The 14815-nt window shown below is 39.5% G+C and overlaps 1 protein-coding gene across 1 annotated transcript in view; it reads left to right on the plus strand.

The window, feature by feature from the left end:
• The first annotated feature begins 14094 nt into the window (after positions 1-14094).
• The window catches only part of TRHR (thyrotropin releasing hormone receptor), a 38795-nt gene continuing 38074 nt past the window's right edge, over positions 14095-14815 (plus strand). Inside the window, exon 1 of the mRNA XM_032251952.1 lies at positions 14095-14393. The gene's annotated coding sequence lies outside the window, so the exon portion shown is untranslated. The remainder of the gene's footprint in view (positions 14394-14815) is intronic.

The following is a 14815-nucleotide window of genomic DNA, read 5'->3' on the forward strand; positions in this document are numbered from 1 at the left end:
CCGGCCAAAACAGCGGCTTTAAGATTGATGGTGCTTTTCTGACTCTGCACCAAGAACCGCCACACCAAGGCAGCGGCAAAACCGCCTCACCGGCCTCAAGAGCCACGCTGGCGACACGTGGGGCTCCTCCGCTGGGAATCTCCTGGTGTGTGAGCAACAAAAATTGATCTGAAAGTGTGGCGTCCTCTTGTTCTCTGCTCTTTCAGTGGGAGCTGCAATCCCGAGCTGCTAGTGATCAGCCATCTTGGATCTCTCTCCTGTATTTGAGGTTTTGCAGGAATATGTGAATGTACTTTTTGGGGGATGACTATAAAAACAACAGTTTAGAGTAAAAGTGTGTTTTTGTTGTTGTTGTTTTGTTTTTAATTCCTAGCTAGACCTGGATTTCAAAAAAATTCCATATGGACTCTTGATTGTCTATGCAGGCATTTTACAACTCACAACCACGGGTAACATGTTCTGTTAGCCAACCTTGGCCATTGCCATTCCCTTCATTCTTCAAAAAGATACATTTGCTTTCAGGCAACCTATCCTTGCCTATATAACATGAATAGTTAAGGTAATGAATGTATCTTTCTGGTTATGAACACTGTACAAGCATTACCTGAAAGTGAGCTTGAATCAGACAGGGGAGAAATTTTTATTAATGCACAAAACAGAATTCTTTTAAATTGGAGATGAAAGACTGTGGGGAAGTAAATATTTGCAATGGATTTCCACTGTCACCTTTTTTCTTATTATTTGTTCCTATTTTTTCAATTCCAAAGTGTTAACCTGTTACTTTGAGAAAGTTTTCCTTTAAAAAACATTCCAAGATGTTCATGATTAACTCACTGTAGGCAGTTCAAAAGAAAAATTCTAGTAATCCTTTAAAGTCTAGAAAATAGGAAAAACATGTTTGTGTCTGGCACAATATTATATTTTGACCTTCAGGACACCAGCAGGGATGTTGCTAAGAGGCAATGCAGCAGACTTATATGAGTGTTAGATGAGAGTATAAAAAGATAAAGCAACGTTTTCCAAAATGAGTTCTACTGGACAAGGGCACAGAATAACACACACACACACACGCACATGCACACGCACACAGAGAGAGAGCAAAAAAAGGGGCAGGGGAGAGAACGAGGGAGTACCATGATCAAATAAACTGGAGAAATGTTCATATTTTATCCCTGCAAAGAGACACCCAATACACTTCACTATTTTAAAAGAGTATGTAGTGCTCTGCAGTAAATAAATCTGTAATCCAGAATTTCTGCAAGTATTTAAACCACAAAATCCTTATCACTTGAGATTAGCAGGACTTGTGTTTTGATTTTTTCTTTTTAAGGCAGTCTCACTCTGTTACCCAGGCTGGAGTGCAGTGGGGTGATCACAGTTCAATATAGCCTCAACCTCCTGGGCTTAAGCAATCCTCCTGCCTCAGCCTACTAAGTAGCTAGGACTACAGATAATGCCACCATGCCCAGCTAATTTTTTTTTTTTAATTTTTTCTACTGACAGGATCTCACTATGTTGCCTAGGCTGGTCTCAAACTCCTGGGCTCAAGCAATCTTCCAGTCTCAACCTCCCAAAGTGTTGGGATTACAGGCATGAGCCAATACACCCAGCCAGGACTTTGTGTTTTTGGTAAAATACTTTGAGAAATATTCTCTTAATAATCACTGTTGATTCTTGTATCAAGGATTAGAAAATGCAATAATTATATATATATTTTCGGGGCTTTTTGGGTTTTTTAAAGTGGAATTTATTTTTAAAGAGATATTAGGTTAACAGCAAAACTGTGAGGCCAGTATAGAGATAGTCCACATACATCTTGTACCTTCACATGCACAGCCTCCTCTGTTATCAACATCCCTGTCTCCAGAGTGGAACATTTGGTACAATTGATAAACCTTAATCGACACATCATTATCACCCAGAGCCCATAGTTGACATTAGGATTTACTCTTGGTAATGTACATTCTATGAGTCTGCACAAATGTATAATGACATGTATCCACCACTATAGTAGCATAGAATAGTTTCACTGCCCTAAAAATTCTCTGTGCTCCATCTATTTACCCTTCCCACCTCCCAAACTCTGGCAACTGCCAATCTTTCTACTGCCTAGTTTGCATTTTCCAGAGTGTCATATATTTGGAATTATATAGTATATAGCCTTTCAAGAATGCCTTCTTTCACTTCTTTGCATGACTAATGCATTTAAGCTTCCTTTATGACTTTTCATAGCTAGGTACCTCATTTATTTTCAGCACAGACTAATATTCTATTGTCTGAATGTCTCACCATTTATTCATTCACCTACTGAAAAAAACTTGGTTGCTTCCAAATTTTGACAATTATAAATAAATAAAGCTACTATAAATATCTGCATGAAAGTTTCGGGGAACATAAGTTTTCGGTTCCTTTGGGGAAATACCAAGGAGCATGATTTCTGGATCATATGGTGTGAGTATGTTGAGTTTTATAAGAAACTGTCAAACTGTTTTCCAAAGTAACTGTATCATTTTACATTCCCACCACAATGAATAAGAGTTTCTGTTGTGCCACCCCTCATGAGCATTTAGTGTTGTCAATGTTCTGGATTTTGGACATTCTAACAGGTGGTGGCATCTCACTGTTGTTTTCGTTTGCATTTCCCTGATGACGTATGATGTGGAGCATCTTTACATATGCATATTTACCATCTGTATATCTTTTGTTGGTGAGGTGTCTGTTCAGGTATTTTTTGGATCTCATTTTTAATTGGGTTGTTTGTGTTCTTATTGTTTAGTTTTAAGAACTCTTTGTATATTATGAACAATATTCTTTTTTCTTTTTTGAGACGGAGTCCCACTCTGTCACCAGGCTAGAGTGCAGTGGCACCATCTTGGCTCACTGCAGCCTCTGCCTCCAGAGTTCAAGCAACCCTCATGCCTCAGCCTCCCGAGTAGTTGGCATTTCAGACGCACACACCATGCATGACTAATTTTTGTATTTTTAGTAGAGACAGGGTTTTGCCATGTTGGCCAGGCTGGTCTTGAACTCCTGATCTCAGGTGATCCGCCCACCTTGGCCTCCCAAAGTGCTGGGATTATAGGCGTAAGCCACTGCACAGGCCTATTATGGACAGTATCCTTTTATCAGGTATGTCTTTTGAAAATATTTTCTCCCTGTCTGTGGCTTGTCTTTTCATAGTGACTCCTGCAGCACAGAAACTTTTTATTTTAATGAAGCTCAGCTTGTCAACTCTCTTCCACAGACTATGCCTTTGATGCTGCAACTAAAGCATCATCACCAAACCTAAGGTCATCTAGATTTTCTGCTATGATATCTTCTAGATTTTATACATTTGCACTTTACATCTAAGTCTGTGTTCCATTTTGAGTTAATTTTTGTGGAGGGTGTAAAGTTCATGTCCACATTAATATTTTTTCACTTTCAATCATCTCCATTAGTTTACAGCAGTAGAAAGTTCAAGTTTTATCTTTAGAGGCCAAGAGACAAAGCCTTATGTTTGCTACTTTCAACTAAGCACTGTCTCTACACACCTCTGTCATCACAATGACCACACTCTGTTATAATCATTGCCTTAGTGATCTCATTTACCAGTTTGTGAGTGGACAATGACAGCAGCTGTCCCTTGAAACCCAGAAGTACCACAGGGCCTTGGCAAATTACAAACATAATAATGGCTAACACTTACTGAACACTTACTATGCGTCAGGCCTTGATGTAAATGCTCTAAATGTATGGGCAAATTTTCTCCTCACACCAACTCCATTAGGTGAGTTCTTACTATCCTCATGTTACAGATGAGTAGCTTGAGTTTCAGGAAGGTTGAGCAACTTGCCCAAGGTCACACAGCTGTAAATAAAAGAGGCTGATTCCCCAGCATTATGGGACACACGAACTCAAGGCTAAATTAATAAATGAATGAAAAGAGATAACATTTACTAAATTCTCACTCTGTGCTAGGCACAATTCTAGGAGTGTTATGTCTGTTATCATTTTTATTCTTCATAATATTTGTATGAGGTGGGTGCAATTATTACCCCCTTGTTTCTTTCAGAGGAGGAAACTGAGCAAAGACAGTTTAAATTTACTCCAAATCACAAAACTAGTAAGTGACGGTCCAGGATTAAAATTGACTCTCAAAATCATGTTTTTATGCTTTGAATGAATAAATAATTCAGCATTAAAAAATGAAATACAATACAACTTAGTAGGGAATCACACATCTAAAAAAGTGTCATAGGAATCACAACCCTTTGAAAATGACTAATCCCAGAAAGTGTCTGACAAAATTTTCAAGCAGCAATAAAAAGTATGGTTAGTGGTTTCCATTATGAAATTTTCCAAATGGATGTATGTGTGGCCGAAATTGGAGATAACATTTTGGTGCAGCATTTCTTTTTGTGGCTGGTATCTCTAAATAAAAATCCATTTGATTTGGTCTGTCTTGGGAAAACAGATTTGAAAGATTTTAAATCAATCATGTATTTTTAAAAAGTAAATCATCATAGGAAAAACTCAAGATATTTTCAAACTTCTTCACAAATAGAACATTCCTATCCTATATCCTCTGCATTTCCCTCTTTAAAAATATTCCTTAGCTCCAAACTTCCCAAATGGGAGCGGTTACATGAGGAGAAAAAACAACAAGCACCATTTTTAAAAAATTTAAAAACTTTGTGTTTTCATCGACAGCTCTGAGGGGGCAGTTCTCTGTTACCCAACAGCTGTATAATGTTCAACGAAATTTTGCCTGTCTGGATTTATGAAGTATAAAAAATGGCCATCATAAGATCTGAAAATGATGAGACTAGTCCTGAAATGACTGTGTCAACACTTAGAAACTGCAGTGGAAAAAAAATAAAAATGATTAAATTTTTTGTGGCAGAAGGTGCCGGCACGCAGAGCACAAGCAGCTGTTTCCACAGGGAAGCATTCATCATAAGTGGGCCATATATAGTGGCCAGGAGCAGGCTGTCAGGGCAGATGGGTAAAAGAAAGCTTGCATTGCTTTGGTGCCTGCAGAAGAAAGGAAGGATGTTTATATCCTCATTCTAAGTTACATTGGCTCTTTCCATGAATATCAACTCTTGCTACCTCAGTTAGTCCCAGGATAATCAAGCATCTTCCACAGTGAACAGAGGCACTCTGTGGGTAATAATTATGCCTGTTAGTGAGCATACCATGTTAAGAACAATTCTTTTCAGCTGATATATATTCCCTTATTTAATGTCAAAAATCTCCAAGTAGATACTATTACCAACTTCATTGTACACATGAGGAAACCAAGACACAGATAAATTAATTGTCCACAGTAAAACAGGTAGAAAGGAAAAGCCTGGGATTCAAAGAGAGATACTGACTCCAGATACTGTAGATACCATCCCCTCCCCTTTCTTTTCTTTCTTTCTTTTTTTTTTTTTTTTTTTTTTTTTTGTTTGTTTTTTGAGACAGGGTTTTTCTCTGTTGCCAAGGATAGAGAGCAGTGACACAATCATAGCTCACCACAGCCTCAATCTCCTGGGCTCAAACAATCCTCTTGCATCAGTCTCCTTAGTAGCTGGGACTACAGGTATATGCTACTACATCTGGCTAATTTTTTAAAAATGTTTTGTAGAGATGGAGTCTTGTGATGTTCCAGGTTGGTCTCAAACTCCTGGCCTCAAATGACACTTCTGCCTCAGCCTCCCAGAAGTGGGAGATTACAAGTGTGAACCACCGTGCCCAGCTGAATTCCACCCTTTTAACATTCTATGCCAGAGGAGTGCAAACAGCAACAGGACGACAAATCAGTCCACTACTTCTTATTCCAGAGGCCCATGAACTCAGAATAGTTTTTACACTATTGGTTGGAGGGAAAAATTAAAAGAAGAATATTTCGCGACACATGAAAATCATGTAAGTTTCATATTTCATTGCTAATATGTAAAGTTTCATTGGAACACACTGTCTATGACTACTTCTGTGCTATGGTGGCAGAATCGAGTAATTACAACAGGTGGAGCGCCTGCAAAACCAACAATATTTCTTTTCTGGATCATTACAGGAAAAGTTTTCTGATGCCGTGTTTGTACAATATTAAACAAGGGGCTGAGGAGGATGTTTTACATATGCAGTACTCAAGTGATGACCTGTCCTTCCACTGCTGTCTGGGTGAACCTTCCATTCTACCTACCTCCATCTATCTCATTTTCATATCTTTGCCCTTGTATGAGAATGTGGCACAGTAAATATCTGACCCACCACTCATAAATTAGCTTATTTTGTCTTGAAATGTATAGAGAGAAATATAAGCATGATACACCAGCAAAGGTGAATGAGGACATTCTATGCAAAATTGAATTAGAAAGAAAGCCGCATTTCCCAAGTACAGTTATTGTGACTTAAAACAATATTCAGTCCATTGTATAAGGTGGAAAGGGGGCGCATAAGCATCTGAAATTTTTTTCTAATTAGATTTCTCTCATCAAAGAATAAAAGCTTAAGCTCTTGCCGGAGAAGACCATCTCTTTAGCTAATCCAGTCACTTAACTACTTTCATGGTAGCTCAGCAATTCTCACCTCATAATAAGAAAATGCAAGTAAGTCCCTCTTGCTGAAGACACCTGTGTGCATAAAACAGCAATCAACAAGGAAAAGGAGAAGGTAATTGGGAAAGCAGTGCTTCAGCTTCCCAGATGGCTGTATTTTAAATATTTTAATAAATAAATTAAGTCCACATTTAATTTAAACATTAGTTTGATAAAAATTTCAGCTGAATACTTCATGCCTGCCTTTTGTCTCCCAGGAATCGCTATAGCAACAGCACAGGAGCCAGATTCAGCATTTCCTTAACCACAGATAAGTGGGTAACCAATCAAATATGTGAACTCGATGAAAAGACCATAAAATATACACCATTAAACTGGTAAAGCTCTGGTTTTCTTTTGAATTAATATGCATTTCATAAGAACAGGAAGCAGGTGGGTAAATGCAATTCTCTGCAAAGAGGAACTATTACCCTGAGCGCTCAAGAGGACTCATCTGAATATGTACAGTGGATTTAAAGGTCCCAAGAGCTTGATTCTTTGACATCACATGGGTTTTTATCTCTGTTCCTTTATGCAACTCTTAACCTCCACAGACTGTCTACTAGCTAGTGGTATTAAGTCTTCAATACAAAAGGCTTTTCCACGATGGAGGTAAAGCAGATGGAGGGAAGTCAAATAGAGCAGCCTCATAGGCTGCCAGTAATGTAGGTAGTACAGTTTTACAGATGTGAGGACATCCCAGGGGCACAACCAGAGGCTCTAACTTCACATTCTCAAGCAAGAATATAGCTAAGTCTAGCAAGAGAAGAAACTGGCTTCCATTACGTTTCCTTCAAAATAATTTAATAGGAGTTATGGTACAGCATGACTGTGAGTTATCTGAATCTTTGATGGCTTTTTCCTTTCATTCTCAAGAAGAGCCTAAGATGCCCTCAAAATCAAACATTTAAAAATCAGAACAACCTCATTTTATAGTTGAAGAAACTGAGGCTCTAAGAATCGAAGCACATGCTCAGGTTCATCCAACTGACTTGTGGGATAGTGAAATTTTTACGGAGCCTCCCCAAGGATTTCGTTTCCATTACATGTATCACCCTCCCTCCCTGCTCTTCCAAGCACGGAGCCAATTGTTTCAAAAGATGACACTGCATCACTACACATTCTGCTGAACTCTGGATTGCCAAAAGCTAGCATTGCTTATTGAGGCACATTGTTAAAAAGCATGCGTAGAATGGGAGAAGACATTCTTATGGCTTGTTCTGTCCTGGAGAATTGGCAAACCCTCAATGTCATACAATCAGGACAAGTGAGGCAAGTTTTAAGTTGCTGCCCACAGCATCATCCTTGAAAGGCAGTGAATCAATCAGTAGAAACTGTTTTGATCTTTGAAGTACACTAAAACTTCAGGTAAGCTAATTCAGCAGAATCTATTAGGAACAGGCATAATATGGGTAGATATTGTCTTTTCAACTGCAATGGTATTCCATTATACATACTCAACTGAGTCTAGGAAAAAAACAGTTATTTTGGCAAGGTTCAGTATTTCTTCAGTTATTAGGATGTTGTAGAAAAATAGGGAATGTTGCCAGGCGTAGTGACTCACGCCTGTAATTCCAGCACTTTGGGAGGCCGAGGTCGGTGGATCACAACGTCAGGAGTTAGAGACCAGCCTGGCCAATATGTTGAAACCTCAACTCTACTAAAAAATACAAAAAAATTTAGCAGGGCTTGGTGGCACATGCCTGTAGTCCCAGCTACTTGGGAGGCTGAGGCAGTAGAATTGCTTGAACCTGAGAGGTGGAGGTTGTAGTGAGCCAAGATTGCTCCACTGCATACCAGCCTGGGTGAGAGTGAGACTCTGTCTCAAAGAAAAAAAGAAAGAAAGAAGGAAGGAAGGAAGGAAGGAAGGAAGGAAGGAAGGAAGGAAGGAAGGAGGGAAGGAGGGAAGGAGGGAAGGAGGGAAGGAGGGAAGGAGGGAAGGAGGGAAGGAGGGAAGGAGGGAAGGAGGGAAAGAAAGAAGGAAGGAAAGAAAATAGGGAATGTTTATTTGCAAGGTCATTCTCATTACTAGGAAATATGGTAGTAAGCGCTAAGTCGGAACAAACTCAATTTCATAAACATGCCCTGCCCTCCCGTTCCTTCACTTTATTACACACATTCCTTCCACAGCCTGAAAAAAACCTCACTCTTCTTTTCACTTTCAAGATTCAAGTCAAGTACTGGCTCTTCCAGGAGGTTTTTTGATCTTCCAGACCAAGTTGGTGGCTACTCACATACAACTGAAGAGTTTACTGCATTTCTTCATATTTCTATCACTGAACCTACCAGGTTATATTGTGACTCATATTTTGTGTTTGCTTCTCTCTCCCGTTAGACTATAAACTACTTAAGAACAAAGGACCCACTTTTATTTATCATTGATCCCCATAGTACTTAGAATACGTAGGTGCATGGTAAATGTTCATTATTTAAAATAATGTTTTGTGAATGATACTCATTTTTTTATGGTAGGCACATTCCATCAGTTCGCCAATTTCCTTCCTAAAGGCATGCCCTTGAAGACTGATATTTTAGTCTTTCACATGGATTGACATTATTCTTATTCTTAAATGGACTAAATCATTTTGCCAAAATTCAGAAGTCGCCTGAATGCTGAAACTGGCTGTGATCACCCAGTAGATTAAGGGTCTGCAAAAATAGTGCACTTTGCTAGGGATGCTGGGGCAGTAGGAGTTTCACATATTTCCTTCATCATAGCGGCTTTCAAACTTTTTTGACCCAGATCCACAGTAAGATGTACATATGACATTACCATGTAATTCATAGCTTTAGAGCCAGGGTTCAGGGTTTGTGCCCTGTATCTAGAATTTACCCATTCTCTGCCCTTCGGAAGTTGTTTAACCCCTTGGTTTCCTCATTTGCAAGTTTGGGTTGGTAATAAGACCTATCTCTTAGGATTGTTATGAGTATTAACTGAGTTACTATAAAGTTCTGTGAACAATGTTGGGCACTATCTCAGTGTCAATCATTATATTATTTCTTATTTGCGTAAGTGAAACGAGAAGTTTATAAAATAATACCCATATTATCTGAAATATTTTTAAAAAAGCACTTGTCACAAAACTTTAAATTACTTTTATAACTCAAATTGGGTCTCAAACTCCAATTTGAAAATAACAAGGCTTATCAATTTCTTATCAAATATCCAATTTGAAATTAACAATGCTTATCCTTCTCTCTTAGTATATTCATTTTGCTAGAGTTTGGTAAAAACTCATTTTGCTATAGAATGGGCACAGAGACTATAAAATTTCAGTCAGAAAGAGACAATAAGCATGGATATTTTCATCTCCCTGACTTATTTCAAGGATTTGATGAGCAAAAAAAGAGTTATGGAGCTGGGCGCGATGGCTCATGCCTGTAATCCCAGTACTTTGGGAGGGTTTAGGTGGGAGGATTGCTTAAAGCCAGTAGTTTGAAACTAGCCTGGGCTACATACTGAGACCTTGTCTATACAAAAAGTAAAAAATTAGCTGGGCATGGTGGTGCATGCCTGTAGTCTCAGTTACTCAGGAAGCTGAGGTGGGAAGATCGCTTGAGCCCAGGAGTTTAAGGCTGCAATGAGCTATGATCACACCACTACATTCCAGCCTGGGCTACAGAGTGAGATATTGTTTCAAAAAAAAAAAAAAAAAAAAAGTCACCCTATTCATTCCCTTCATCATTGAATAGATTTGAATCCTGTCTTCCTGTCTTTTCCCTGTCAGTTCTCTGCCATACATCGAGCATGTAGCTTCCTGTAGATAAACCTGCCACTTCTTGAAACCATTTATGAGGTGGGCACAACTTCAGAAGGCTATACCTTAAAAATCAGAAGAATTAGAAAACAGTTATTTTCTTCTACTATAATTATAGTAACTGCTAACATTTACTCAGTACCTTCCTTGTGTGAGCTTAGTTCTAATAATTTTAATTCATATTATTCTGCTTAATCCTAGGGAAAAAGACAAAAACCCTATGAGATAGCTTCTATTATTATTTACTTTACAATTGAAGAAATTGGGGTACAGAAAAGTTCAATGACTTGCCGAAGTCACAGATAGTATGAAGTGCTCTATGACTGACTAATGACTAATGATTCTGTCAGCCTGAATCAGGAACCATGGGCTTAGCATGCGTCTCTGCAATGGGGCCCTGTGCCTAGGGAGGACTCAGGCCCTGCATGGGACATTCTCGGGGAAAGACAAGGCACCTACTGCTGCGTCCTCTGAATTTTCTCTGATGGTACCTTTCCTCTACCCCAACTGGTTGCTCAGGGGCTATTTATCCAACTTGCTAATTTTTTCCTAAATCCTGGACCTGGTCCTGTTGACCTTCTCTCTGGTCCTGCAAAATTACACTGTACCATTTCGCATGGAATTAGTCATTTCTAACCTTATACACCCTCAAAAATGTGTACATACCTCAATTACAGGAGCTGACACACTGCAGTATAATTGGCACTCTTTGTAAGTCACCCATGCCAGGCTGGGGACTCCTCTGTGCTGTTCATATTCATATTTCTATCTGCAGTGTCTGGCACAGAGCCTGTGAAATAATTGGCACTCAATAAGTAAGTACTGAGCAAGCATGAGTGGACAAAGAGTTGACTCTTCACAGTGAAGGTGAGAAATCACTCTGTAATATCTCTTCACTCTTCTTTCCTGCCATTCTTCTTCACAGAGGCTTTGCCAGCAGGCTAGAAAGTTTATGAGACTAGTTAATAAAATATTTCAGAGTTGTCTTTCTTTAAAGGAAATAACTGTGATGATTTTACAAAGTGAAAGTGTGTTCCACACTGTCTCTTTTTAATTTTTAAATCATTTCCAATATTAAAGTGGCTTCTGATTCTCTAAGATGTTATACTTTTGACTTAGGCAGATCTTGCTTACATCCTTCAAATAAATCATCATTTCCTATCATTCTCACTCTCAAAAAGTCCCCACCTGACCCACCTTCTCTGAGGGTGTGAGCCATTTCTGGGACTATCAGAAAAGATTTCCTTATGGAGATGTGGTTTGTTCTGCACAGCAGTGCCAGAAACAAGATGGGAAGATGGGCTTAGGGAAACAAGATGGGAAGATGGGCTTTACGAAGTAAGACTTTTGGAGAGGAATTTTGAGTTGGAAGTGGTCAGGGTAGGGTGCAGTAGGGAAAAACACCTTCACTTCAGAAAGCATTTTTCATCCTGAAAAGCAGAAGGCTAGACAAGAAACAAGGTTTTCAGCCTAATCTCTGTCCTCTAGGCCAGGGAGAAAGGCACAGGGGACAGCCATTGTCCAGCCTGCTAAACCAGGTGGAGGAGAAAATTAAAATTCAGACAAAAATCCTGCTTGGAGTAAAGAATGTGCATTTGGCTGGTGCGCTCCACCGTCTCTCTCAGAACTTGGGTGTGATGCAGGAATCAGAACTCAAATGGTGGCAGAGGGCAGGTATGCATGACTGAGAGAAGCTGGAGGTGGTATGGCATGAGGAACAGGATGCACGTCCTGCACCAGGGACAGCTACAAACTCCTGGCCACAACAGCCACTCAGCTGCAAATGGTTATTTCTGTGAAGAAATGCAAGCCCTTGGTTGCCAGATCTTTCAAATATTTGTGATAACAATCCCAATTTGATATTCAATTTCTCAATTTTGAAAGGTAAAAAATAATAAACTGTGTTAAATCCCTAGGGCCTACCGAGAGGCCAAACTATACATGACTGAAGGCTGACCGTGGGCTCACAGGTCATTAATATGTTACTACAAATAATTGGGAAGTAGAAATTCAGTGATTCCTCAGTGGTTCAACAGGTGGGAGTCATTCAATATAATCCAGAACTTCACCTTCATCTCATTGTTACACGGCCTTGGGCATGTTTTTGATATCCCTATGGTCCTGTCTACTCAAAATAAACTCTTCCATTGACTTCTTCTAGAGGTTTGTTTTTGTTTTGGTTTTTATTTTGAGACAGAGTTTCTCTCTTGTTGCCCAAGCTGGAGTGCAATGACACAATCTCAGCTCACTGCAACCTCCACCTCCCAGATTCAAGTGATTCTCTTGCCTTAGCCTCCCAAATAGCTAGGATTACAGGCACATACCACCATGCCCAGCTAATTTCTGTATTTTCAGTAGAGACAGGGTTTCCCCATGTTGGCCAGGCTGGTCTCAAATTCCTGAACTCAGGTGATCCACCTGCCTCAGCCTGCCAAAGTGCTGGGAGATCACAGGCATGAGCCATCACACCTGGCAGAGAGGTCTATTCCTAATCCACCAGTTACCTTACAGGAAATTTAGCTAAGAATATTTTTCATTGTCAGTTAATAAGATGAAAGTGAAGAAGCATTAGCATTTGATGTATTCAGTTGGTGTCTTGAGAAAAAATACATGTTTTCTGAGCTTCCATTAAAATATATATATAGATTTAAGACCAGGCATAGTGCCTCAAACCTGTAATCCCAGCACTTCGGAAGGCTGAGGTGGGTGGGTCACTTGAGCCCAGAAGTTCAAGACCAACTTGGGCAAAATGGCAAAACCCGAAAACCCCATCTCTTCAAAAAATACAAAAATTAGCTGAGTGTGGTGGTGTGTGCCTGTAGTCTCTGCTACATGGGAGCTTGAGGTGGTAGGATCACTTGAACCCAGGAATTTGAGGTTGCAATGAGCAGTGATCATGCCACTGTACTCCAGTCTGGGTGACAGAGTGAGATCCTATCTTAAAAAAAATAAAAAATTAAAGAAAAAAAAACATTAAAAAGTATAGATTTGCCCACTGGCTACTTCAGAGAAATAAAGCTGAATATTTTTCTTAAAAAGGTATATCTATACATTTTCATTTCAGAGTTGTGGTATCAGAGTGGCACTAGTCTAGATTTTTACTTGATGATTTTCCACCTAGAAATAAACTGAGACACAACATTGTCAGGTGGTTCATGTGATTGGAAATCCAGAGGATGGGCGAAGGGGAAAAGCACCCAGGGCTGATAGAGAGATTCTATAAAGTCATCCAGAAACAAGAGTTCAAAAACAAACTTAACAGACTCTGTGCAGGTTTAAATTGATGTTTTTAGCTCAAAGAGGCTTTTGAAAAATAATTGTTATAAGCATCAGAAGATTGCAGCTGAAAAGGTTTGAAATCAGTTTTAACTCATTTTCCATTCACAAAATAGGAGAGGAGGAAGCCAATTGCACTGATTCAGTGTAAGGGTTTTCATAAAAGAGAAAGAGGTTGATTTCAGCTTAGACAGGTATTTCAAGCTTCAAGGGCCATGTCTAGACTGACAAGGATTTGCTACCCCCAAAGTCCTAACAAGCAAGGAGTGTAAATATATTTCAGAGCAGCTCAGGCACTGGAGTTTCTGCAGAACTTAGACGATCAAGCAACCACAAGATCAGCTGCTTCTGGACCCCTTGCTTATGATTTCAGCTTTCCAAAGTAAATACTGTATCATCAACACATTTAACAGTAAATCCTCCAAGAGCAGAAGTCTCTGAATCAGTGAGGACTGACTGGCATTTGTGAGTGTGTGTGAATGTATGCGCGTGTGTGTGTCTCTGTGTGTGAGAGAGAGAGCCAGCGAGTATGTTCTCATTAGGGGACGATCTATGATTTGACAGCCTCACTGCTGCTGCTCCTGCTGCTGCTTCTGCTTCTGCTGCGGCTGTATGGTCTGTCATTAGTTGAAAAGGGCTGTGAGGGTTTGGAGAAACTGCAGTTTTAAAAACTGAGCACTGCTAAGTGATCTCCCTGTCAAATAGAGTAGACGAGCTTTTCTGCGAGATTAGAAACTTGGACCTATTACTACTTCATCTACCCAGAAAAGCAGGCAGCGCTACACAGGATAAGGTAAGAAAAGAAACTGTTCTCTCTTGGATATATGGGGCAGGGGGCATGGGAAAATGTCATCTCAAAGGCTTGCTATTTTATACCAAAGGCGATCTTACCCTCTGAGAGCAAAAGAGGCAACAGCTAAATTTTAACAGGCTTGATTATTGAGCCTCTTGGCTTTTTCCTCTGGTATCTTTTTCTTCTTTATTATACTTTTGCCAAGCATCTAGGAGATTTGTTAGTAATTATTTTTCATTTAGCAGATAGTGTTTAGTTTTTTTTTTGTTTTGTTTTTGTTTTTCAATTGGGCACTGTTTCAAAACAGGACGTTTTTGGTGTTTCTCTTTCCTTAAGCATTTTTCTCCGTTAAGAGGAAACTTCTCCCTCTTAATGTAAGCTGATCACAACAGTTACTCCATTCTACACTAGAGATGCAATAA

Source organism: Sapajus apella, unplaced genomic scaffold (genome assembly GCF_009761245.1).
Source record: "Sapajus apella isolate SASKATOON/1434 unplaced genomic scaffold, GSC_monkey_1.0 scaffold3, whole genome shotgun sequence".
NCBI classification, from domain to species: Eukaryota; Metazoa; Chordata; class Mammalia; order Primates; family Cebidae; genus Sapajus; species Sapajus apella.